Below are 25,081 nucleotides of genomic sequence, written 5' to 3'. Positions count from 1 at the left end.
TATGGAAGAAAACTTTCCCAACTTAAAGAAAGATATTCACTTAAATATTCAAGAAGCATACAGAACACCAAACAGACTGGATCAAAGAAAAACATCTCCTCGCCATATAATAATCAAAACACAAAATATACAGGTTAAAGAAAAAATATTAAGAGCTGCAAAAGAAAAAGGGCAAGTAACTTATAAAGGTAAACCGATCAGACTTACACCTGACTTCTCGATGGAAACTATGAAAGCCAGAAGGTCCTGGATAGAGGTTCTGCAGAAGCTAAGAGACCATGGATGCAAACCCAAACTACTATACCCAGCCAAGCTATCATTCATTATCAATGGAGAAAACAAAACATTCCAGGATAAGAACAAATTTAAACAATACGTAGCCACAAATCCAGCCCTACAGAAAGTAATAGAAGGAAAATCGCAACCCAAGGAATCCAACACTGCCAACACTGCCTACAATAACCCAGGCATCTAATGACCCTTCACGAGCACATCTCAAAGAAGGGAGACAATCTCTACTACCAAAAGCAATAAGAATAACCGGAGTAAACAACCACTGGTCATTAATATCACTTAATATTAATGGGCTCAATTCACCTATAAAAAGGCACAGGCTAAAAGATTGGATACGAAAACAGGATCCAACATTCTGCTGTTTGCAAGAAACACATCTCAACCACAAAGACAGGCACCTACTCAGAGTAAAGGGTTGGGAAAAGGTGTTTCAAGCAAATGGTCCTAAGAAAAAAGCAGGTGTGGCCATACTAATTTCTAACAAAACTGACTTCAAACTAAAATCAATCAGAAGAGACCGAGACGGTCACTTTATACTCATAACAGGAACAATTCATCAGGAGGAGGTCTCAATCCTGAATATATACGCCCCCAATATAAAAGCACCTACTTATGTAAAAGAAATATTACTAGAACTCAAGGCAGACATCAAACCACACACACTAGTAGTAGGAGACTTCAACACACCTCTCTCTCCAAGGGACAGGTCAATCAGACAGAAACCTAATAGAGAATTAAGAGAATTATTGGAGGTAATGAAGCAAATGGACTTAACAGACATCTATAGAACATTCCACCCAAATAGGAAAGAATATACCTTCTTCTCTGCAGCTCATGGAACCTTCTCAAAAATTGACCACATACTCGGAAACAAAGGAAACCTCCACAGATACAAAAAAATATCAGTGTCCACCTGTGTCTTATCAGATCATCACGGATTAAAATTAGAAGGCAACAACCACGCTGCCCCCAAAAAACCGACAAACTCATGGAAACTGAACAGTCAACTACTGAACCACACCTGGGTCAAGGAAGAAATCAAGAAAGAAATTAAAGTCTTCCTTGAATTTAATGAAAATAAAGGGACAACATACTCAAACCTATGGGACACAATGAAAGCAGTGCTAAGAGGAAAGTTCATAGCACTAAGTGCCCACTTAAAGAAAACGGAGAATGCATACATTGGGGACTTAACAACACACCTGAAAGCTCTAGAAAAAAAAGAAGCAGACGCGCCCAGTAGAAGTAGAAGACTGGAAATAATAAAACTGAGGGCTGAAATCAACAAAATAGAAACACAGAAAACAGTCCAAAGAATCAATGAAACAAAAAGCTGGTTCTTGGAGAAAATCAACAAGATCGACAAACCCCTATCCAAACTAATTAAACGACAGAGAGAGAACACGCAAATAAATAAGATCAGAAATGAAAAGGGGGACATAACCACAGACACAGAGGAAATTCAGAGAATCATTAGATCTTACTACAAAAGCCTGTATGCCACAAAACTGGAAAATACAAAAGAAATGGACATTTTTTTAAATAAGTACCACATACCAAAGCTAAACCAAGACCAGGTGAATGATCTAAATAGACCGGTTTCTCGCGAAGAATTAGAAATGGTTATCAAAAATCTCCCTTCGAAAAAAAGCCCAGGACCAGATGGTTTCAATGCAGAATTCTACCAGAACTTCCAAGAAGAACTAATACCGATACTCCTTAATGTATTTCACAATATAGAATCAGAAGAGTCATTGCCAAATTCCTTTTATGAAGCTACAGTTACCCTGATACCAAAACCACAAAAAGACCCAACCAAGAAAGAGAATTACAGACCGATCTCACTCATGAACATCGACGCAAAAATTTTCAATAAAATACTGGCAAACCGAATCCAAGAACACATAAGAAAAATTATCCATTATGATCAAGTAGGCTTCATCCCAGAGATGCAGGGCTGGTTCAACATACGCAAATCTATCAATGTAATCCACCATATAAATAAACTGAAAGAAAAAAACCATATGATCATTTCACTAGATGCTGAAAAAGCATTCGACAAAATTCAACACCCCTTTATGATAAAGGTCTTGGAGAGAATAGGGATACAAGGGTCCTACCTAAATATAATAAAAGCTATTTACAGCAAGCCAACAGCTAACATTAAATTAAACGGAGAAAAACTCAAAGCCATCCCACTTAAATCAGGAACACGACAAGGATGTCCACTCTCTCCATACCTCTTCAATATAGTGCTTGAAATTCTAGTAATAGCAATAAGACAACATAAGGAGATCAAGGGGATTCGTATTGGAAAGGAAGAAGTTAAGCTTTCGTTATTTGCAGATGATATGATAGTGTACATAAGCGACCCCAAAAATTCTACCAAAGAACTCCTACAGCTGATAAACAGCTTTAGTAATGTGGCAGGATACAAGATCAACTCCAAAAAATCAGTTGCCTTCCTATACACTAAGGATAAGGAAGCAGAGAGGGAAATCAGAGAAGCATCACCTTTCACGATAGCCACAAATAGCATAAAATACCTTGGGGTAACCCTGACCAAGGAAGTGAAAGATCTACTTGACAAGAACTATAAGTCTTTGAAGAAAGAAATTGAAGAAGTCACCAGAAAATGGAAAGACCTCCCTTGCTCTTGGATTGGGAGGATCAACATAGTAAAAATGGCAATTCTACCAAAAGCAATCTATAGATTCAATGCAATCCCCATCAAAATCCCATCAAAATTCTTCACAGACCTGGAGAAGACAATAATCAACTTTATATGGAAAAACAAAAAACCCAGGATAGCCAAAACAATCTTATACAATAAAGGATTGTCTGGAGGCATTACCATCCCTGACTTCAAACTCTATTACAGAGCTACAGTATTGAAAACAGCTTGGTATTGGCATAAAAACAGAGAAGTCGACCAATGGAATCGAATAGAAGACCCTGACATTAACCCACAAACCTATGAACACCTGATCTTCGATAAAGGAGCTAAAAGTATACAATGGAAAAAAGAGAGCATCTTCAACAAATGGTGCTGGCAAAACTGGATGTCAATCTGTAGAAGAATGAAAATAGATCCATATCTATCACCATGCACAAAACTCAAATCCAAATGGATTAAAGACCTCAATATCAGTCCGAACACACTGAACCTGATAGAAGAGAAAGTGGGAAGTACTCTACAGCACATGGGCACAGGAGACCACTTCCTATGTATAACCCCAGCAGCACAGACACTAAGGGCATCATTGAATAAATGGGACTCCCTGAGGCTGAGAAGCTTCTGTAAAGCAAAGGACACTGTCACTAAGACAAAAAGACAACCCACTGACTGGGAGAAGATCTTCACCAACCCTGCTACTGACAAAGGTTTGATCTCCAAAATATATAAAGAACTCAAGAAACTAGACCGTAAAAGGCTAATCAACCCAATTATAAAGTGGGGCACTGATCTGAACAGAGAATTCTCAACAGAAGAACTTCAAATGGCCAAAAGACACTTAAGGTCATGCTCAACTTCCTTAGCGATCAGGGAAATGCAAATCAAGACAACTTTAAGATACCACCTTACACCTGTCAGAATGGCGAAAATAAAAAACACCAATGATAGCCTTTGCTGGAGAGGTTGTGGAGAAAGGGGTACACTCACCCATTGCTGGTGGGAATGCAAACTTGTGCAACCACTCTGGAAAGCAGTGTTTCGGTTTCTCAGGAAATTCGGGATCAACCTACCCCTGGATCCAGCAATACCACTCTTGGGAATATACCCAAGAGAGGCCCTATCATACAACAAAAGTATATGCTCAACTATGTTCATGGCAGCATTGTTTGTAATAGCCAGAACCTGGAAACAACCTAGATGCCCTTCAACGGAAGAATGGATGAAGAAAATATGGAATATATACATATTAGAGTATTACTCAGCAGTAAAAAACAAGGACTTCTTGAATTTTGCATACAAATGGATGGAAATAGAAAACACTATCCTGAGTGAGGTAAGCCAGACCCAAAAAGAGGAACATGGGATGTACTCACTCATATTTGGTTTCTAGCCATAAATAAAGGACATTGAGCTTATAATTCATGTTCCTAGAGAAGCTAAATAAGAAGGTGAATCCAAAGACAAACACATAGGCATCCTCAGGAATATTAACCTTCATCAGGCGATGAAAGGAGACAGAGACAGAGACCCACACGGGAGCACCGGACAGAAATCTCAAGGTCCAAATCAGGAGCAGAAGGAGACGGAGCACGAGCAAGGAACTCAGGACCACGAGGGGTGCACCCACACACTAAGACAATGGGGATGTTCTATTGGGATCTCACCAAGGCCAGCTGGCCTAGGTCTGAAAAAACATGGGATAAATCCGGACTAGCTGAACATAGCGGACAATGAGGAATACTGAGAATTCAAGAACAATTGCAGTGGGTTTTTGATCCTACTGCACGTACTGGCTTTGTGGGAGCCTAGGCAGTTTGGATGCTCACCTTACTAGACCTGGATAGAGGTGGGCAGTCCTTGGGCTTCCCACAGGTCAGGGAACCCTGATTGCTCTTCGAGCAGATGAGGGAGGGGGAATTGATCGGGGGAGGGGGAGGGAAATGGGAAGCGGTTGTGGGGACGAGGCAGAAATCCTTAATAAATAAATAAATTTAAAAAAAAAAAAAAAAAAAAAAGAAAAAGGAATTTGACTTGTTAGGGCAGGTGACCAAGGCCTATACGTTTACATACACACATACATACATACAAACATGCATACATACATATATTCATATTTATCTATCTGTAATATATATATACATATATATATATATATCTTTAAGAATATATAGAGCTGGGTTTGGAGTTGTAAATTGGCTCTGCACTTCTCTAAATCCAAGTTTGTCTCTATAAAGAACATTCAGAATTTCTGTCTCATGTCAGGAGCCATCTGGTATGGGACAGAAGGAAGACTTTAGGAAGGAAAAATTTTACTTTCTCTGTCTCTATTTGGTATATATCATATTCTTCATTGAATGTATGTTTATATGAATGATGTTTAAGCTTTTCACAATGAACAATAGATTTTCCTACAATAATCTTTGAAGTTTCCCAGAAGAAGATAGGACCCCACAGCAACAACTCCACCTACTTGAGATGACATCATGATGCTGACTACACTACTATAAGAGCAGTTTTTGGGTACCAGCTACCGAAATGGTGCACCTTCTTATGACATTCTGGCCTGAACTCCAAATAAGAACATTGAAAAAAAAACTATCGACTACTCAGAAATTTTTGGCAACTATACTAGACAGTAATTTTGAAACTTAACCATCCCTTTACTTTTGTAGGATCTCATTAAGAGAGCATCGCCCTCATGACAGTGGGAAGCAATTCTAGAAGATGATGCTTCCATCCCAAAAAAGTTTGTTCATAGGATTAGAAACAATGTTTATGGGTTCTTGATTATTACTTCTACTAGATAGAAGGTTGGGGTGAAAACTATGTTTGTTAAAAAAAAAGAAGGAATAATAATAGTGGGTATTAGAGTAAATACTTGTGAGCAATTATTTATGGATAATTTACATTGTTATACTTTTTGTACATTGATACAAAATTATCAATTAATATAAAATACAATCAATACAAAGTTAATCATATGTTATTTTTGTTTACATTATTTGTACACCTATGGAAGTTATTCTATCAGATTGTATATATGGATGTTTCTACATCTGTTTAGGACATTTTGTATACTGATACAACTTTTAGGATGTATTTTTATATTGCATCATATATTACCACTACCTCTGATCAAAATACTTATACATTGTTTACATTTTGAGGTCATTGTCCTCAGTTATTGCACATTTGTTTACAAATTATTTAATATTCTGACATGAAGCTTTAGTCTTTAAGTTATACAGGTATTAAATACTATAGGACAATAATTGTTCATGCTTGCTGTACATTCAGTCAGATAAATTAGGCTTTTTAAATATATAGAGATTGCATTCTGTTTGGATAGGTAATCTTAAACTACTTCAAGCATCTGTAACACATGGCATTTAAATAACTTAGGATTCTATTGACATAAGACATGGTTGCTCCTGACAGCACCAATCCATTCCTGAGAGAATGTTGAACACTGAAAACACTCCACTGGGAGTTTGTTTTATTCTTGACACAGTTGGCCTTTGGGCAAGAAACTGCCCATACCTCAACCACTAACAAAGTACATGGTATTGGAAATGTATATGCAGGACACAAAGAAAAACACTGTCAAATCTTGCCAAGACTGGGTAAGATAGTTCTGAAAAATTTCCTGACTCTGAAAATGGTCTGTCAGTTATGCTAGGCCTTAGCCAAAACTGCTTGCTTCAACATTGCAAAATGAGACTTTGGGTGATTGCTCAGGTAGCTAATTGTCTCAGTCATATATTTCTTGCTTTGGAAGCTGCTTGATTGTATTTCCTGCCTTCTCAAGTAATATTATCTCCCTTCCCAGGCCTTTGATGGGGTTGAAGATTAGATAGTCATAGTTACTGCACATTTATTATCTAGCCAAGCCATTTCCTATACAAGAGTTAGAGTCCTTAGGATAGAAGGATTATTAAAACATTTACCATATGCTTCTTGTTTAATATTGTTTATGCTGCTTATTACTCTAATTATACTTGATATCTGTTTCTAGTCACATAGTTTTGTATTGGGTTTGGCACTCTCTTATTTAATCAAAAGGGGGAGGTGCTGTGGGAGCACATTCTTCCCCTTCAGTCAATAGGCTTTAGCCCACTTGGGTTCAGTCTCTGATACTGTAAAAAAGCAGCCATAAAGCCTGTGCTCACTCTCTTGCTTCTGGATGATAGACTCTGTTCCTGTTCACACAGAGAACTGTTATCTAGGACAGTGATCTGTAAGTTTTATCCCTTAAATTAATAACCCTTTTATTCATAATTCTAAACTGGTGTGGGATTATTTTTTGACTTCCATCATCAAGGTTCAACATATTAAAGCCTGGGTGTAATAAACTTTTCAGGTAATATTATTGTAATGATGGAGAATTTCCAAATATTTCCACTAAAATAAGGACCGATACACTCATTCACAGGAAATCTAAAACTTGGGCAAATATTAATATATAAAAAAATCTATGACATAACTCCTCGAGCCTATCCATGCCAATTTTAAAATCTACTTAACATCTTTGTATGACAAAGAACTTATCTATACTACTGCACAGGACAGCATACAGAAACAACCAAAATAAAAGCTTGGTACAGGTTTCCTTATTGAGCAGGAATGGATAAGACACAATAGCATAAAAATGGAGAAGTAATTTTTAATTTCCATATAAACCTGTATACTTTAAACTGATAATTGTAGATTTGAATCAGTGATGGACTACCAATGTTGTCTATAATAAAAAGAGAGTAAATCATCGCAAAATAAAAAAAAGATCCATTCTAAGATAATATCATCCCTCTACATTAAAATTCCTGTAACAGAAATTCTAGAAGGCAATATGACTAGAACACAATTAAAATTTGGATTCACCCTATCCACATATCCCTCTTGTAATTTTTTTCTCATCAATTGTCAAGCCATTTTCTGCTTCAACTGTTAAATCTCTGGGACTATTCAAATCGTTATCATGAATTATTAAATCAGGTGTTATCCCTGCAGCCTGTTGTAGATTGGAAATATCTAGAAACAGTCTTTGAAAGTCATTTATAGCCCACAACGTCTCTCCTACCTTGCACCCTTTGTGTCTCATTTTCTGTAAACCTATTCTATAACCGAGGTAATTGACAGAATCTCCTCTCTGTAATTTTTTTATTTTTTTATTAAAAATTTCAACCTCCTGCCCACCTCCCTTTTACTTCCAAATCCCCACACACTCCCTCCCCTTCCCTCTCCAGTCCAAAGAGCAGTCAGGGTTCCCTGACCCGTGGGAAGTTCAAGGTCCTCTCCCCTCCATCCAGGTCTAGAAATGTGAGTATCCAACAACCAGGCTTCCACAAAGCCAGTCTATGCAGTAGAATCAAAACCCTCTGCCATTGTCCATGGCTTCTCAGTCAGCCCTCACTGACAGCCACATTCAAGAGTCAGGTTTGATGACATGCTCCATCAGTCCCAGTCCAACTGGCCTTGGTGAGCTCCCATTAGATCCGTCACACCATCTAAGTGTTTGGATGCACCCCTCACGGCCCTGACTTCATTGCTCATGTTCTCCCTCCTTCTGTTCCTCATTTGGACCTTGGGAGCTCAGTTCAGTGCTCCAATGTGGGTCTCTGTATCTACATCCATTGCCAGATGAAGGTTCTATGGTGATATGCAAGATATTCATCAGTGTGGCTATGGGACTAGGTCAGTTCAGGCACCCTCTTCCTGCTGCCCAAGGACCAAGCTGGGGACATCACCTTGGATTTGGGAAGCCCTCTAGAGTCAAGTCTCTTGCCAACCCTTAGTTGGCTCCCTTACTTAAGATATCAACTTCCCTGCTCCCATATCTACCCTCCCTCTATCCCACTCCCCCAAGCTCTCCCCAATCCTCCTCTTCTCCCTTCTGTATCCCCAACTCCCTTTACCCCCAACCCACCCCTACCCCTGTGCACCCAATTTTTGCCTGGCAATCTTTTCCACTTACAATACCAGTTTTTTTTTATGCCAATACCAAGCTGTTTTCAATACTGTAGCTCTGTAATAGAGTTTGAAGTCAGGGATGGTAATGCCTCCAGAAGTTCCTTTATTGTATAAGATTGTTTTGACTATCCTGGGTTTTTTTCCATATAAATCTGATTATTGTTCTCTCAAGGTCTGTGAAGAATTTTGATGGGATTTTGATGGGGATTGCATTGACTCTATAGATTGCTTTTGGTAGAATTGCCATTTTTACTATGTTGATCCTCCCAATTTAAGAGCAAGGGAGATCCTTCCATTTTCTGGAATCTTCTTCAATTTCTTTCTTCAAAGACTTAAAGTTCTTGTCAAAAAGATCTTTCACTTATTTGTTTAGAGTTACCCCAAGATATTTTTTGCTATTTGTGGCTATCGTGAAAGGTAATGCTTCTCTGATTTCCCTCTCTGCTTCTTTATCCTTTGTGTATAGAAGGGCAACTGATTTTTTGGAGTTGATATTGTATCCTGCCGCATTGCTAAAGGTGTTTATCAGCTGTAAAAGTTCGTTGGTACCACTTTTGGGGTCGCTTGTGTAAACTATCATATCATCTGCAAATAATGAAAGTTTAACTTCTTCCTTTCCAATCTGAATCCCCTTGATCCCCTTATGCAGTCTTATTGCTATCGCTAGAACTTCAAGAACTATATTGAAGAGGTATGGAGAGAGTGGACAGACTTGATGTGTTCCTGATTTTAGTGGGATGGCTTTGATTTTCTCTCCATTTAATTTGATGTTAGCTGCTGGCTTGCTGTATATATCTTTTATTAAGTTTAGGTATGACCCTTGTATCCCTAATCTCTCCAAGACCTTTATCATAAAGGGGTCTTGAATTTTGTCAAATGCATTTTCAGCATCTAATTAAATGATCATATGGTTTTTTTCTTTCAGTTTATTTATATGACGGATTATATTGATAGATTTGCATATGTCAAACCAGCCCTGCATCTCTGAGATGAAGCCTACTTGATCATAAAGGATGATTTTTCTAATGTGTTCTTGGATTCGGTTTCCCAGTATGTTATTGCGAATTTTTGTGTCGATGTTCATAAGCTTGCAGAAAATTAGGGCACAAAGAAACACATTAGGAGAGACTAGTTGTGGAACCTTAATGAATTTCAAAGATATTTAGGAGACATTTCCAATCTACAACAGGCTGTTTTAATAAAACGTTATCTAGAATTCATTTAAACAAAACTTTAGATGGTGATAGACATGAATTAAGAGCTAAAGCAGAAGAAGAACTCACAATTGTTGAGGAGAAATTAGAGAAGTCACGTGTGGATAGGGTGAATCCAAATCTTAATTGTATTCTACTCATATTGCCTTCCAGAATTTCTCCTACAGGAATTTAATGCAGAGGGACAATGTTATCTTAGAATGGATTTTTTTACCACATAAATCAAGGAAAAATTGAAAAGATATATGGAAAAATTCTCAGAATTAATTATAAAAGGTAAATTGAGACTTCATCAATAAGCAGGTATAGATCTAGCAGAGATTATGATGTCTTTTAATGCTAAAGAAAAAATAAAATTATGGCAAATAATGATTGTGGAAAAGGGCTTGTACAAATTTGGAAGAAATTAATAGCAATTATTCCAAAATCGGTAGACTTAACCTTATAAAGAGAACTACTTGGATCCTATAAAAGGAAAACTGAGATTTCATAAACTAGCGGTTATAAACCCATAGAGATTATAGAACCTTTCACTCCTGATGAAATAAGAAAAAAAGTAATGGGAAGACAATGAAGCATGGAAAGGAGTGTTTGCTAATTTACTGGGAGAAATTAGTAGCAATTATCCAAAAGTGATAGAATTAACCTTATAAAGAGGACTTCTTGGATTCATCCTTGAATTGTACGTGATATTCCAATAACTAGAGCCTGTACATTTAATACTGATGCAAATAAATCAGGGATATCAGGTTACAATTTAGAAGAATTAAGTAAGGTGGATCAAAGCTCTTATAATTCTTCCCAGAATTCAGAATTATATGCTATTCTCATGGGGCTAAAAATTTTAAAGAACCACTTAATATAGTTACTAATTCACAATATGCAGAAAGAGTTAACTTGCATATTGAAACTGCTGAATTTATACCAGATGATACAGAATTGACTTCATTATTTATCCAGGTGCAAGACATAATCAGGAATAGGCTTTGTCCTACATACATAACACACATTAGATCCCATATGTCTGCCAGGTCCTCTAGCTCAAGGTAATGCAGAAATTGATCAATTTTGATTGGAAGCATGTTGCAGGTCTCAGAATTTCATAAAGAAATATCATGTCAATAGTAAAGGGTTAAAGAAAGAGTTTTCTCTTACATGGGAACAAGCTACGGAGATTTTAAAGAGATGCTCTACTTGCTCTTTCTATAAACAAACACTGCTACCTGCATGGAATAACCCAAAGGGCATGCAAAGGAAGGAAATTTGGCAGATGGATGTGTTTCACTTTGCAGAATTTGGACAATTAAAATATGTACACCATACATTGGCACTTATTCAGGTTTTCAGTGGGCAACTGCTTTAAGCTCAGAAAAGGCTGATTCAGTAATCACACAATTATTAAAATTATGACCTGCACAAATAAACACAGATAATGGTCCAGCTTATTCATTTCTAGGAAAATGAAACTATTTCTCTTCTTATAATATTAAGCATAATACAGGTATACCACACAATCCTACAGGTCAGGCAGTTGTAAAAAGATAAAAATCAAACTATAAAGGATATGTTAAACAAACAGAAAGGGGTGGAAATGCCCAAGAAATAAATATTATAATGTTTTATTAACCCTAAATTTTCTTAACCCTAATGAGAAAGGGACAACAGCAGCAGAGAGACATTGGATAATACAAAGGTTTTCTGAATTAAATCAACTGGTTTATTTCAAGGATCTGTTGACCTCACAATGGAAGCCAGGAGATGTGCTATGTTGGGGAAAGTTTTTTGCTTATGTGTCCACAAGAGAAGAGAAACCATCAAAATTAATAAAGATCTGGTTTGAAAAGGAGAAACATCTTGAAAAAGAAAAATGACAGCTCATCCACAATGGTGACAACCATACTTATGGTAAGGAAACCTCATAAGTGTTGGGGCAGGGTTTTGTTCTAATCTTTGCAAGAAAACACTAATATAAAAAATTCAAGAGACACTGGATGTTTGAATACTGACAAATGGAAAAATAATTATCCACTAGGTATCATCAAAAAAAGGGATCACAATTTTTGATGTGAGATAAATGATATGCATATATTTAAACATACATATATATTTATATTTATGAATATACAGAGCTGGTTTTGGAGTTGGACAATGGCTTTGTCCTTCTCTAAATACAAAGGTGTTGTTAAAAGAAAAATTCTGAATTTCTGTCTCATGTCAAGGGCCATTTTGTCTGGGATAGAAAGAAAAATGAATTTAGAAAAAAATTTACTCTTCTTCATATCTTTTTTATGACTCTTTCATTGAATATATATGTCTGTACATGTCTATATAAATAATGTTTAAGTTTTCCACAATGAACTAGGAATTTTTCTGCAATAATCTTTGAAGTTTCCAGGAATAAGATGAGGCCCCACAAAAATGACTCCATCTGGTTGATATGACATTATGATGCTGATAGAACTACTACAAGACCTGTTTTAGGTACCAGCCTCTCAAGATGGTTCTAACTTGGTTAGCTGAGATGGTGCCAATTTTTACAATATTGTGGCCAGACTCCAAATAGGAACCTCAGAAAAACCCTAACAAATATTCATAGATTATTTGCAATTATACCTGACAGTAATCTTGGAATTTAACCATCATTTTACTTTCACAGGATCCCATAGAAAAAAACATTGCCCCCAGGCAGCCAGAAGTAATTCAGAAGATGACGTCCTCTTGCCCAACAAAGTTTGTTCTCAGGGTTAGAGACATCATTTAGGACGATGATTACAATTGGTATGAGTTTGGGGGTCAGGAGGAATTTTATTGGCTCAGGGATCTCTTTGAAAAACAGGGAAAATTGAATAGGAAAATAGATTAACTTGAGATTACGCAAACTAATAATAATAGTGAGTAATAGAGTGAATACTTGTTAGTTATTATTTATATGCAATTACATTGGTATAAATCCTTTCATATTGATACAAATTTAAAAGATATTGAATGTTGTATGCATGCTTGCTTCTACCTCTGCTTAAAACATTCTTATATATTGATATTTATTTATCATATTGCAATGTACATTTCTACCTCTGATCAAGAACCTTATAAATTTTTCGTATTTTGAGGTCATTGTCCTCAATTGTTGCGCATTTGTTTATTGTATAATATTCTAATATGGTCTTAGTCTTTAAGTTATATAGGTATTAAGAATTATAGATCAATAGTCAACTATGTTTGTCATCTTTATAGTTAGACTAATAAGGTTCTTTAGAAAAATAGAAATTGTATTCTGCATGAATAGGTATTATTTAACCACTTCAAAGACCTGTAGAATATGGCATTTCAATAACTTAAGATTCTATTGAAGTGAGACACGACTGCTCCTAGCAGCACCATTCTATTCCCAAAAGAATGTTGAACACTGAAGACATTCCGCTTGGAGTTTGTTTTCTTCTTGACAAAACTGGCATTTGGGCAAAGAAATGTCCATGCCTCAACCACTGACAAGACACATGGTATCCGGAAATAGATAAGCAGGTCTGTCACATCTTGCCAAGACAGGCTAAGAGTTTTGAAAAATTTCCTGCCTCTGAAAATGGTATGTCAGTTATTCTAAGCCTTAGCCAAAGTTGGTTGCTCCAACATTTAAAATGAGACTTTGGGTGATTGCCAAGTTATCCAGTTGTCTTTGTAACTTGTTGCACATTTTGGAAGTTACTTGGTTCCTGCAGACTCAGGGAATGTTATTTTCATTCTCAGATCTGTGATGGGGTTGAAGACTAGATAGTTGTAGTTACTTTCCTTTCATGACTTGGCCTAGTTATTTATTATATAATACTAAACTAATTAGGATAGGATAACTATTTAATATATTTGTTCTTATTGTTTATACCTTTGTATTAGGCTTCGAACTCTCTTATTTAAACAAAAGGGAGAGGTGCTAGAGGAACTCTTACAGAAAATTGTTACCCACCCACTGGGGTGTGGCCTCATAAACCATATATGCCAATGAAGAGCATGCATCCAGTCTCTTTTTCTGGTTACAGGATTCAGTTTCTGATCTCTGTTCAAGCAAAGAATTCTGATTTGTGAGTCTACCCCTAAATAAATAACCATCTATTTGTCAATTCTATGCTAGTGTGGAATTTCTTTTAAGCACCTTTCCACATGGTACATTTACACAGATGTTTTTAAAAAGCCATCATGATATGTGTAGAAAAATGGGTGGAACAAAAACATTATCCTGTGCAATGCACCTCAAGCCTAGAAAGACATATGATATTTATTCACTTATGAGTAGATATTACCTATTTAGTAAAGGATAACCCAACTCTAATACACAGACCCAGAGAGGTTAAATGAAGTGCAGAATTCTAGTACTGATGGGCACATCTTCTGGGAATGGAAAATGAGTATAATTTATGGGTGGATAGGAACAGAAGGGATCATGTGAGGGAGGAAGGGAAGGAGACAGAGAGTTATGTGGAGGGAAGACTTAAATAAGTGGGCATTTAGGAGGAAATATAAAATTCTATGGCAGAACAGATGAAACTGATAGATCATGTGAGGGAGGAAGGGAAGAAGACAGAGAGTTATGTGGAGGGAAGACTGAAATAAGTGGACATTTAGGAGGATATATAGAATTCAATGGTAGAACAGAGGAAACTGGGAGTCATTGTCCATGAAAAAGAAGTAAGGAACCGATAATCTGAATGAAACAGCATCAGTTTTATGCTAAGTAAAAGCCACGTGTATAGGCTGCATTCTAGATCATGAAGTAGCATTCTACATATGTAGTTTCTGTTTACATGGTATGCCATTTCTAATTCTATTTTGAACAAGTGAATGTGTTATGAAAAGGCAAAGTATTCCATGGGATTGAATATGTATTTTCATAAGCTAGGAAAGCAGCATAACTGTCAGGTGGAGGTCAGCCATACATTGCCCTTTCCTCTCTTTTTTCATTTTATTTATTTATTTTTAATTTTTTCTTATTAAGAAAGAAAACAAACTATCTTTCTTCATTTTTTCTCACTTCCTACTCTCCTCCCATTTTTTCCACTTGCTCCCCTTATCCACCCCCATCCATTCCTCTGAAAGGGTGAGGCACATATCTTTGGGGAAAGTACAAGGCCCTCCCTACTATGTCCAGGATGAGCACGGTATCATTCCAAAGAGAATAGGATCCCAAAATGCCAGTAAAAGCTGTAGGTATAATTCCTGATGTCACTGTCAGTGGCCACTCAGTCTGCCTTAGCCATGCCACTGTCAACCAGATTCGGAGGGTCTAGTTTGGTCCTATACTTCTCCTTCACAGTCTGGCTGTTGTTGGTGAGCTCCCATTAGCTCAGGCAGATTATTTCAGTGGGTGAACCCATCATGGTCTTGACCTCTTTGCTCCAATTCTCATTCGTCCCACTCTTCAAATGGAGTTTGGCAGATCATTCCCATGCTCTGGTGCTGGTCTCAGCCTCTGTTGGCATCAGTTGCTGGATGAAGGCTCGATGTTGATATTTAAAGTATTCATTAGTCTAACTACATAGCAAGGTCAGTTTGGGCACCCTCTTATCTACTGCTTAGTGTCTTAGCTGTATTAATCCTTGTGGATTCCTGGGAATTTCTCCACAACCAAGTGTTTTGCTAACACCATAATGACTCCCTCAATCAAAATATTTCTTTCCTTGCTCTCATCTCCGTCCTTTCTCCATCTCCAATATCTCTTTCCCTAAAGTGAACCTCATCCCTCACCTTCTCCTTTTTCTTCCCTTTCCACTATTTCTATTCTCACCACCCCTATTTTACCAATTTTGTCAGGCAATATTGTCTATTTTGACTTTCCAAGTGGATCTATATGTTTTTCTCAGGATTCACCTTGTTATTCCTTTATCATTTGTATATTGGGGGCTACTGAATTTTATTGAGTTGATCTTGTATACCACCACATTACTAAAGGTGTTTATCAGCTGTATTAGTTCTCTGGTAGAGTTTTTGGAGTCACTTATATATACTATCATATATTCTACAAATAACGAAACTTTGACTTCTCCCTTTTCAATTTGAATTCCTTTGATCTCCTTTTGTTGTTTTATTGCTATATCTAGAATGTCAAGAACTATGTGAATTGATATAGAGGAAGTGGTCAAATCATATGCCCTTGTAGTTCCGGCATATCTCTGTCCAATTTATATTAAAATTATCATCAAACATCATTAACATGCTAAAAGCAAATGCACCATCTGCAGAATCTCAAAATCAGTAGAATATCCTCTCCTGTCTTAGTTATAAAAATACTCATGAAATCTCCCTTGCTGAGATGAAGCAGTCTGCTCAGCAGACATGATATTCAATGAGAGTTTGGACTATACTGGCCTGTTCTACTCAACAATGGCAAAGCAGAAATTGGCAATGAAAGCTGAACTCAACTGTAGATCAAAATCCTATAAAGCTGATCACAAAATGCACATGATTTTTAGTGCCAAAGTTCACAAAGACGTGGCGGTTCCTTCTTAGAATAATAAATAGAAGCTGAGGAATGAAGCACAAGTAAAAGTAATTTCAACAGTTTGTGTTGGGTCCCTAATTAACAGTCTACACTTAGAAGGGTTTGGGAAACATTAACTCTCACATTGTAAAATGTATCTAAACCACTTATTGTCCATCTTATAATGCAGTTTTTGGGACTTTGAGATTTAGAATGAACTATAGAATTTTTTGGCTTTTTTAATGGAAGCAGTAGAGTACAAAACACATCACCACTAGATTTTATTCATTATGTTTGTAGAATATTTTCACTGTATGTTTTGATCCATTCATATGAATCCATATATTCTGATATGTATCAAGAGTATATATTGTGCATATCATAATTCCCATGAGGATTCTATTTTTAGGAACCATCTTTTTACTTAAACATAAGTGACAAAGAAAAGCTATATGTGAAAGATGTTGGGACAGGTAACGAAAGACACCAAGTAGCTAAAAATAATTTTTTTAATGTGTTTTCAGTAGGCTTGCAAAATATCTGCACAAGCTTGAAAGATGCAGGTGATTTTTAAGATTAACTGTTAGCTAGTGATCAGTTCAGGGCAACAGCCTGTAAGATACTAATTGTTGTAGTTTTTATTTATTTTTTATAATCCCATGTATATATATACATAATTACATATATATACATATTTGCAGCAACATGCGGAAGTGGATGTATGAATGCATGTCATATCTTAAAGAAGATTTCGATATATTAACCCTCAAATTCTGGCTCATACTTTCTTGCCAAACTCTCTTCTATGGAGATGCCTTATCTTTACTAGAAATATTTATTGAAATTGAGAATCCTCACATAGGACACCAAAATATTCCAGTTTAAATATATTAATACTATACTCAGACTCAAGTATTGGTATGTTATAGACCAAAACAGGTAATCTCTTCTCCCTTTTGTCCTTTGGCCAGTAGCAACCCCAGATTTAAATAGTCTAATTCCCTGACCTGATGTCATCCATTTTATAATATCTGTCCTTTATGTGAGTCTTAATCTATGCCTTCCTGAAGGTTGTCTTATAAAATTGTCGTTGTGCCTGTCAATGTATTTGTCCTCATCAAGGTCGTTATTCTGTCATTTTATTGAAGAAAACAAGGAACATCAGAACAAGGAGCATGAGAAGGGAAAGGTTTGGGGATACTGTCTTGAAGTCGTTAAATAATTTCACAAGCACTTGTCAATGAACCCCCTTGACACTACCAATAACAGTCAGTACTAAAAACACCATTGCATATCATGTTTTATCTCTCTACTGTATTTAGCATTTATTGTCGAAGAGGTTAATTTAAATCTCATGTATGCATTAGCTTAGTTTACAAAAATAATTTAATGATGTAAAACATTCAAAGAAAGTAAAGTTGGTTTTTACAATGTTCTCTTATAAAGACAGAATAATCACGGAGTTCACAGTAAGCAAAGGAGAGAACTTTCTTGCAAAGATCCTTAGATCATAGTGTTTAAGACCAAGTAGTGACAAATAAGACTTCATAAAATTAACTGCCATTCATAGATAGCAGATTACTAATTTTCAAAAAAAGTGACTGTGTTAAGATTAGGAAAACAACATTACAAGCTAACATCTGATATTGATTGTAGAACATACCTAGAACTATATGATTATACACCAAAACAGAGAGAGTATCAAAGAAGCAAACAAAAACAAAAATGACACTAGCATTAAAACTAGACATAAACCTAAACAGAAATCTCAAAAAATTATAAATCTGTTTGAGAGGTATTTTCTAAAGTTCAACAAGCTTAGCAATCAGAGAAATGCAAATTAATTATCCTTTGAAATCTCTTCCCCATATCAGAATGACTAAGAAAAATAACAATATTGATAAAGGATCACAAATATTGATGTATATCTGAAGAAAAGATAATAATTTATTCAAATATTAGAGAGTTAACATTTTGATGATGCGGAATGAAATCAATGTGGAATTGCCTCAAAATCTAAAAGTGTTATATCAATCACTTTTTGCTAAATTTTATGTGGCTTAGGTATTAAGGTAAGTGTTCTCATGAAAAGAATGTCACACTGTTCCTTCTGCTTCTAGTTTGTACAATTATTTGAGGAGAATTCATGTTTGTTCTAGAAGAATTACCAAAGTTAGAAAGTGCCACCTGCTACTATTATTCTGCTACAAGCTTAAGGCTTAAAATTATTCCTCATTTCTTATCTTTTACCACCAACTACTGCATTGCTAAGCCTCCATCACAGAAATTACCTGCATATGTTTACTGCTAAAAGAGAGACCCACCTGCAGTCATAGTTCAGACAATAAGAATATGTTCAGCTTTAAGTGTCCTTTCAATATCATCCCCTCCCTGCAATTGAAAGGATAGTTCAGAACAGAATTATGAGAGATGTAAAGAGTCAAAGGTGATGTAGGACTATAAAGAAGCACTGTTTTCAGCACACACTGAGAAATGTGTAATTAGGAACTCAGTGATTCATGAGAACTGAGCAAGGGCAAGCCAGATCAAAATTCCAGGTTCCTTTCCAACTAGCTCTCATAAGTTTAATTAATCCATGTATTTTTATGCTTTGTTCTAAAACCTACCACACATCCAGCTTCCTCCATTTCTAGTGGCAACATGCCGTCCCCAATTCCTCCTCCTACTTCCACTATCTACTTGCAAGACCTGAATATATCTCCTACTTAGCTTTTGTCCATTTACTTCCTATTATGTCAGCACAGTAATACATGTTCACAGTATATACATGTCCCAGGAAAAATATACTTCTCTGTTATGACATATTGATATTGTTACTATTATCTACAGAACAGCTCACATTAATGTTATCATGCAATTAAAGTTAAAACTATCAAAACAAAAAGATGAAAAATGTCTAAAATATTTAACATTTTTATTGCAAAGAAGGAAAATACATGAAGTTAAAAATGAGCAGTTATTTATATGAAATCACAAATAATTACAGGAAAATAATGTTTATGTAGAATATAATCACATTACCTAAACAACCATATTCCAAGAACTAAAATATGCATCAAAATTTGGAATAGTGTGATTTTGTCTGGTTCTTTAACACATTACCTTGATATACAGTCAAGGAATGTTATTGCTTAATTCATTCCTACTGCAGATATTTACTTATTGATAATATTTTATATTTGAATGGTTACATCTCCCAAAATAGTGCATAATTAATTAAATTTATTATGAATGTTTCATGATTCTAATATTTAAACCTGGACACAATGTTTTTAAATTTATTAGAACTGTAGTGCCAGATAATTACTGACTAAGCTTTGAAAGTAATTTAAGGATTTGAGTCTTTGAAATAATTTGTTCAGTATATCAGGACAGGTAAACTGTATTAGTGTGAGTTAAACTAAGAACTTTTAAGAAGTGTGCGCATTACATGAATTTTCTGATGCCTTCTAAGACTTGAGCATGTAGTAAAGGACTTGCCACATTCCTGACATGTGTAAAGTTTCTCACCAATATGGATACTGTGATGTCTGGAAAATGTTGAGACATCGTTAAAGGACTTGCCACATTCTTGACATCTGTAAGGTTTCTCAACAGTATGGATTCTGCAATGTTTGTAAAGACTTGACACCTGGTTAAAGGACTTGCCACATTCTTGACATTTGTAAGGTTTCTCACCAGTATGAATTCTGTGGTGAGTTTGAAGATTTGCACGACAAGTAAAGGACTTGCCACATTCTTGACATCTGTAAGGTTTTTCACCAGTATGAACTCTGTGATGTCTGTGAAGTGTTGAGGCATGGCTAAAGGACTTGCCACATTCATGACATCTGTAAGGTTTCTCACCAGTATGAAGTCTGTGGTGAGCTTGAAGATTTGCAAGACGAGTAAATGACTTGCCACATTCTTGACATCTGTAAGGTTTCTCACCAGTGTGAATTCTTTGGTGAGTTTGAAGATTTGCACCACAAGTAAAGGACTTGCCACATTCTTGACATCTGTAAGGTTTCTCACCAGTATGAAGTCTGTGATGTCTGTGAAGTGTTGAGGCATGGCTAAAGGACTTGCCACATTCTTGACATCTGTAAGGTTTCTCACCAGTGTGGATCCTGTGGTGATCTTGAAGATGTGCATGACGAGTAAAAGATTTGCCACATTCTTGACATCTGTAAGGTTTCTCACCAGTATGGATTCTGTGATGTTTTTTCACTGTTGAGACACTGGCAAAGGAATTCCCACATTCTTTACAACTGTAAGGTTTGTCACCAAAAGGGATTCTTTGGAGAGCTTGAGGACTTGCATGATAAGAAAATGATTTATCACAGTTTTCAAATTTATATGCCTTCTCTTTGGAATTAATTCTCTTATAACTAGTGAGGCAGGTATATCTGTTGAAGCTCTTCCCACACTCCTTATAGTTGCATTGTCTCTCTTCATTTTGATTGTTTATATAATGCTTCTCTTGTTTCTGGTCATACTGGAACAAAAAAATGGTGTGTGTTATAATAAAAAGTCTCTGTACACTTCTCAGGAATAATACCCTTCTACTATGTATTTAAATACTGAGAAAATATGTACTGTGATGTAGTGTTTTTGGCATTTTTTTCGGTCAACTGAGGGTTCTGGTACCTATTCTTCCTAAAACTCTTAGAAAACAGCTTGATAGCATCAGTACCTGTGTAAGAATTTTCCCAACTAAAACAGCTATCTATGCTGTATTTTCAGTCTGGTTTTATTGAGAAAAACCTTCTCATGTGGATCTAAATTGCTTACTATGTCACAACTGTAATTAATATTTGTGGGAAATCTAGAGAATGCTTGATATAACACGTATCATTCAGTTTTCAGATTTTTCAACTTTCTTTGCAGATAAAAAAAACATATATTAAGGCTTTAAGTGCATTTGTTTAGAAAAGAAACTTCTGTAAATGTATGAGATCTAATGTGACAACATCCAAAATAAGTTAGAGATTCCTGACCTATTTTGGCAAATTTATCCAGGATGGCTGGTGAGTAAAAATTATTTCAAGTATAACATAAACCTTTCTTTTTACTCTCATCACCTGTAGTGGCGTAAACGAATGCAGACAGATTGTAAAAATATATATAGTTTTAATGTAGAAATAGACTTACAGAACCACTGTTCCCGCGGAGACCAGGAAAGCAGAAGAGACAGCTCGGAGCATGCTCGCCAAATTTATAGGCAGACATTAGCCCGAGGCGAACACGCCCCCTAAGGGGCGGGACTTATCCCTACATCTCCCCTTTTAGTCTAAATAAGACAGAACTAAACCAAATACAACTACCTACAATAACAACAAATAATAAATATAACAAACAATATTGAGAACAAAAGCTTTGCTAAACATTCATCCCTGTCCACATGTGCCTGTTGTAATTTTTCCTCAATCATTGTCAGTTCCTTTTCTGCTTCAGCTGTTAATTCTCTGGGACTGTTTAAATCTTTATCACCATCCAAGGTTTTGTTCAAATGAATTATTAGATCAGGTGTTATTCCAATAGCTGGTCGTAGACTGGAAATGTCTCCTAACAGTCTTTGAAAGTCATTAAGAGTCCGTAGTCAATCTCTCCTAATTTGTGCTTTTTGTGTCTTAATATTTTGCAAACCTATTTTATAACCTAAATAATTAACAGAATCTCCCTTCTGAATCTTTTCAGGAGCGATTTGCAATCCCCATTTAGGTAAAAGTATCTTTATTTCTTCAAACAGTCTGTTCAAGGTATCCATGTTTGAATCGGATAACAAGATGTCGTCCATGTAATGGTATACTATAGATTTGGGAAATTTCTTGCGTATTATTTGCAATGGTTGGTTCACAAAATATTGGCACAGGGAGGGGCTATTTAACATACCCTGGGGGAGAACAGTCCAGTGGTACCTCCTCGAAGGTTGAGAACTGTTATAAGCAGGCACTGTGAAGGCAATTTTTTCTCTATCTTCTTTTTGCAAAGGTATAGCGAAAAAACAATCCTTTAAATCAATAACTATGAGAGGCCATCCTTTTGGTAATAAAGAGGACAAAGGAATTCCAGATTGCAGAGGGCCCATAGGTTGAATAACCTTGTTGATGGCCCTGAGATCTGTCACCATTCTCCATTTACCTGATTTTTTCTTAACCACAAATACAGGAGAATTCCAAGGGCTGGTAGATTCTTCTATATGCCCAGCATCTAATTGTTCTTGTACCAGCTGTTCTAAAGCCTGTAACTTTTCCTCAGCTAAAGGCCATTGCTTTGTCCATATTGGTTTCTCAGTCAACCATTTTAGAGGCAAGGCTCTTGGTATCTCTGAAGGGACATCAATTGCTTGTTCTTGCACAGCCCGAATGGCCGGTTTTCTCCGTTTATAATATCTTTTAATATTATTCTCAGAAATATAGGCTCTAGATTTAGCAGGAATGTTAATTTCGGTATTCCATTGTTGTAATAGGTCACGACCCCATAAATTCATTGCGATATTGGCTACATATGGCTTTAATTTTGCTATTTGTCCCTCTGGCCCTATACATTCAACCCATCTCGTGCTCTGCCTTACTCGAGATAGGGTTCCAATTCCCAGGAGCTGAACATTTACATTCTGAAGAGGCCAATACGGATGCCAAGATTCTGGGGTAATGATACTTACATCAGCACCTGTGTCCAGCAGGCCAGTAATAAAAATGCCATTTACACACACTCTCAGTTTAGGTCTTTGATCATTTATAGAAGTTTGCCAAAACACACGTCACTTATCTTTCTGATCATTATTGCTTGTAACAGTAGGCATGGGGCTTCCTAATTGTCCTGATGAGGCACGTTCTCTGCAGAAACTGGATATGACTGAACCATGTTTGCCATGGGGGCCTGTGAGGCCCCCCCTCTCACGTTTCCTGACTATATCAGGTTGCCTTGTCTATCTCTTGTAGACCTGCATTCATTCGTCCAATGTCTGCTTTTTCCACATCTTCTACATAAACCTGAAGGCTGAGTCCTCCTATTTCTGTTATTTCTAGAAGATGCATCATTATTATTATTATTATTTCTGAACGATGCATCATCATTATTATTATTATTATTATTATTTCTGAAAATCCGCTGTCTACAATTCCTTTTCATATGACCCATTTTGCCACAATTAAAACATTTGAAATAAAAATTGCCGGGCGGTGGTGGTGCACGCCTTTAATCCCAGCACTTGGGAGGCAGAGGCAGGTGGATCTCTGTGAGTTCGAGACCAGCCTGGTCTACAAGAGCTAGTTCCAAGACAGGCTCCAAAGCCACAGAGAAACCCTGTCTCGAAAAACCAAAAAAAAAATAATAATAATAAAAAAAATAAAACATTTGGTATTCTGGTGTCTCCTTTTACCATTGGAAATTGCTTCTTCTACCCATGCTTCAGTGCCATATTCAAATGTATCAACATTGAGTGTATGCAAGACCCATTCTTCCAAAGGCACTGATCTGAGCTTTAAAGGCCCTAAAATCCTTTTGCATTCCACATTTGCATTTTCATAAGCCAAAGACTCAATCATTATACGTCTTGCTTCTGGGTCAGATATCCCTATTTGTACAGCCTTAGTTAATCTTTGTAAAAAGTCACTAAAGGGTTCTCTCTGACCCTGTTTAACACTGACAAATGATTCCATTCTCTGTCCTGGGTCTTGTACCCTGTCCCAAGCCCTTAAGGCTGATGTAGTACACATGGAGAGTGTGTTTTCATCCAAATTAGCTTGTTCCTGAGGGTCGGAAAAGAGCCCTTTACCTAGAATTTTATCTAGGGAAATGTCAATTCCCTTTGCTTTTTCCTGCTGTTCTAAGAGTCTAGCCTCTTGCCTGAATAAGCATTGCCTTTTCAATTGCGGTCCACTCTCAAGTACTGCAGAGCTCAGCTGGAGCCAGTCCGAGGGGGTTGCTCTGCTTGTCGTGGCCCAAGATCTTAGCATCTCTTTAACAAAAGAGGCTTGCATTCCAAAAGTCATGACAGCCTGTTTAATTTCCTTGAGGTCATTCATACGGACAGGTTCCCATGTATCCTCCTTGATGACCCTAGGGTTTCTGGAACCAATCACCTTCTCTGTTGTTATTACTGGAAAGGCAGGTAGAGCTGTAGGTAGAGCTTTGTGGAAATTGTCCCGGAGAGATTTACCCACAGATGTAGTTAAAATTTGCCTTTCTACCCTTTGCTCTTCTTCATCAGAATTTAGAAATTCCTCAATCTTTTCAATTCTATTCACCATTGCCTTCTGCAATGTCTGAATCTCCTGTCCAGAATTATGTTCCAAAGCCTTCATTGAGGATTCTAAAGTATGAAGTTTGTCCGTTAGAGATAACATCTCATCTTTGGACATAATTTTTATGGCATAAACCGTGCCTTCTTGTATCGACAATCTTTCCGTCAATCTGTCATAAGCTTTAGACAAAATCCGATTGTCACATTCAGCA

General features: G+C 36.5%; 1 pseudogene; it reads right to left on the bottom strand.

Annotated features, from left to right (window-relative positions):
* Nucleotides 1-25,081, bottom strand: part of LOC121449750 — a 76,392-nt pseudogene that overhangs the window by 40,845 nt on the left and 10,466 nt on the right.

Source organism: Microtus oregoni, unplaced genomic scaffold, assembly GCF_018167655.1.
Source record: "Microtus oregoni isolate MIOR12 unplaced genomic scaffold, Mior012 000006F_ref0000085, whole genome shotgun sequence".
NCBI classification, from domain to species: domain Eukaryota; kingdom Metazoa; phylum Chordata; class Mammalia; order Rodentia; family Cricetidae; genus Microtus; species Microtus oregoni.
This window is presented reverse-complemented; position numbering and strand designations above follow the sequence as displayed.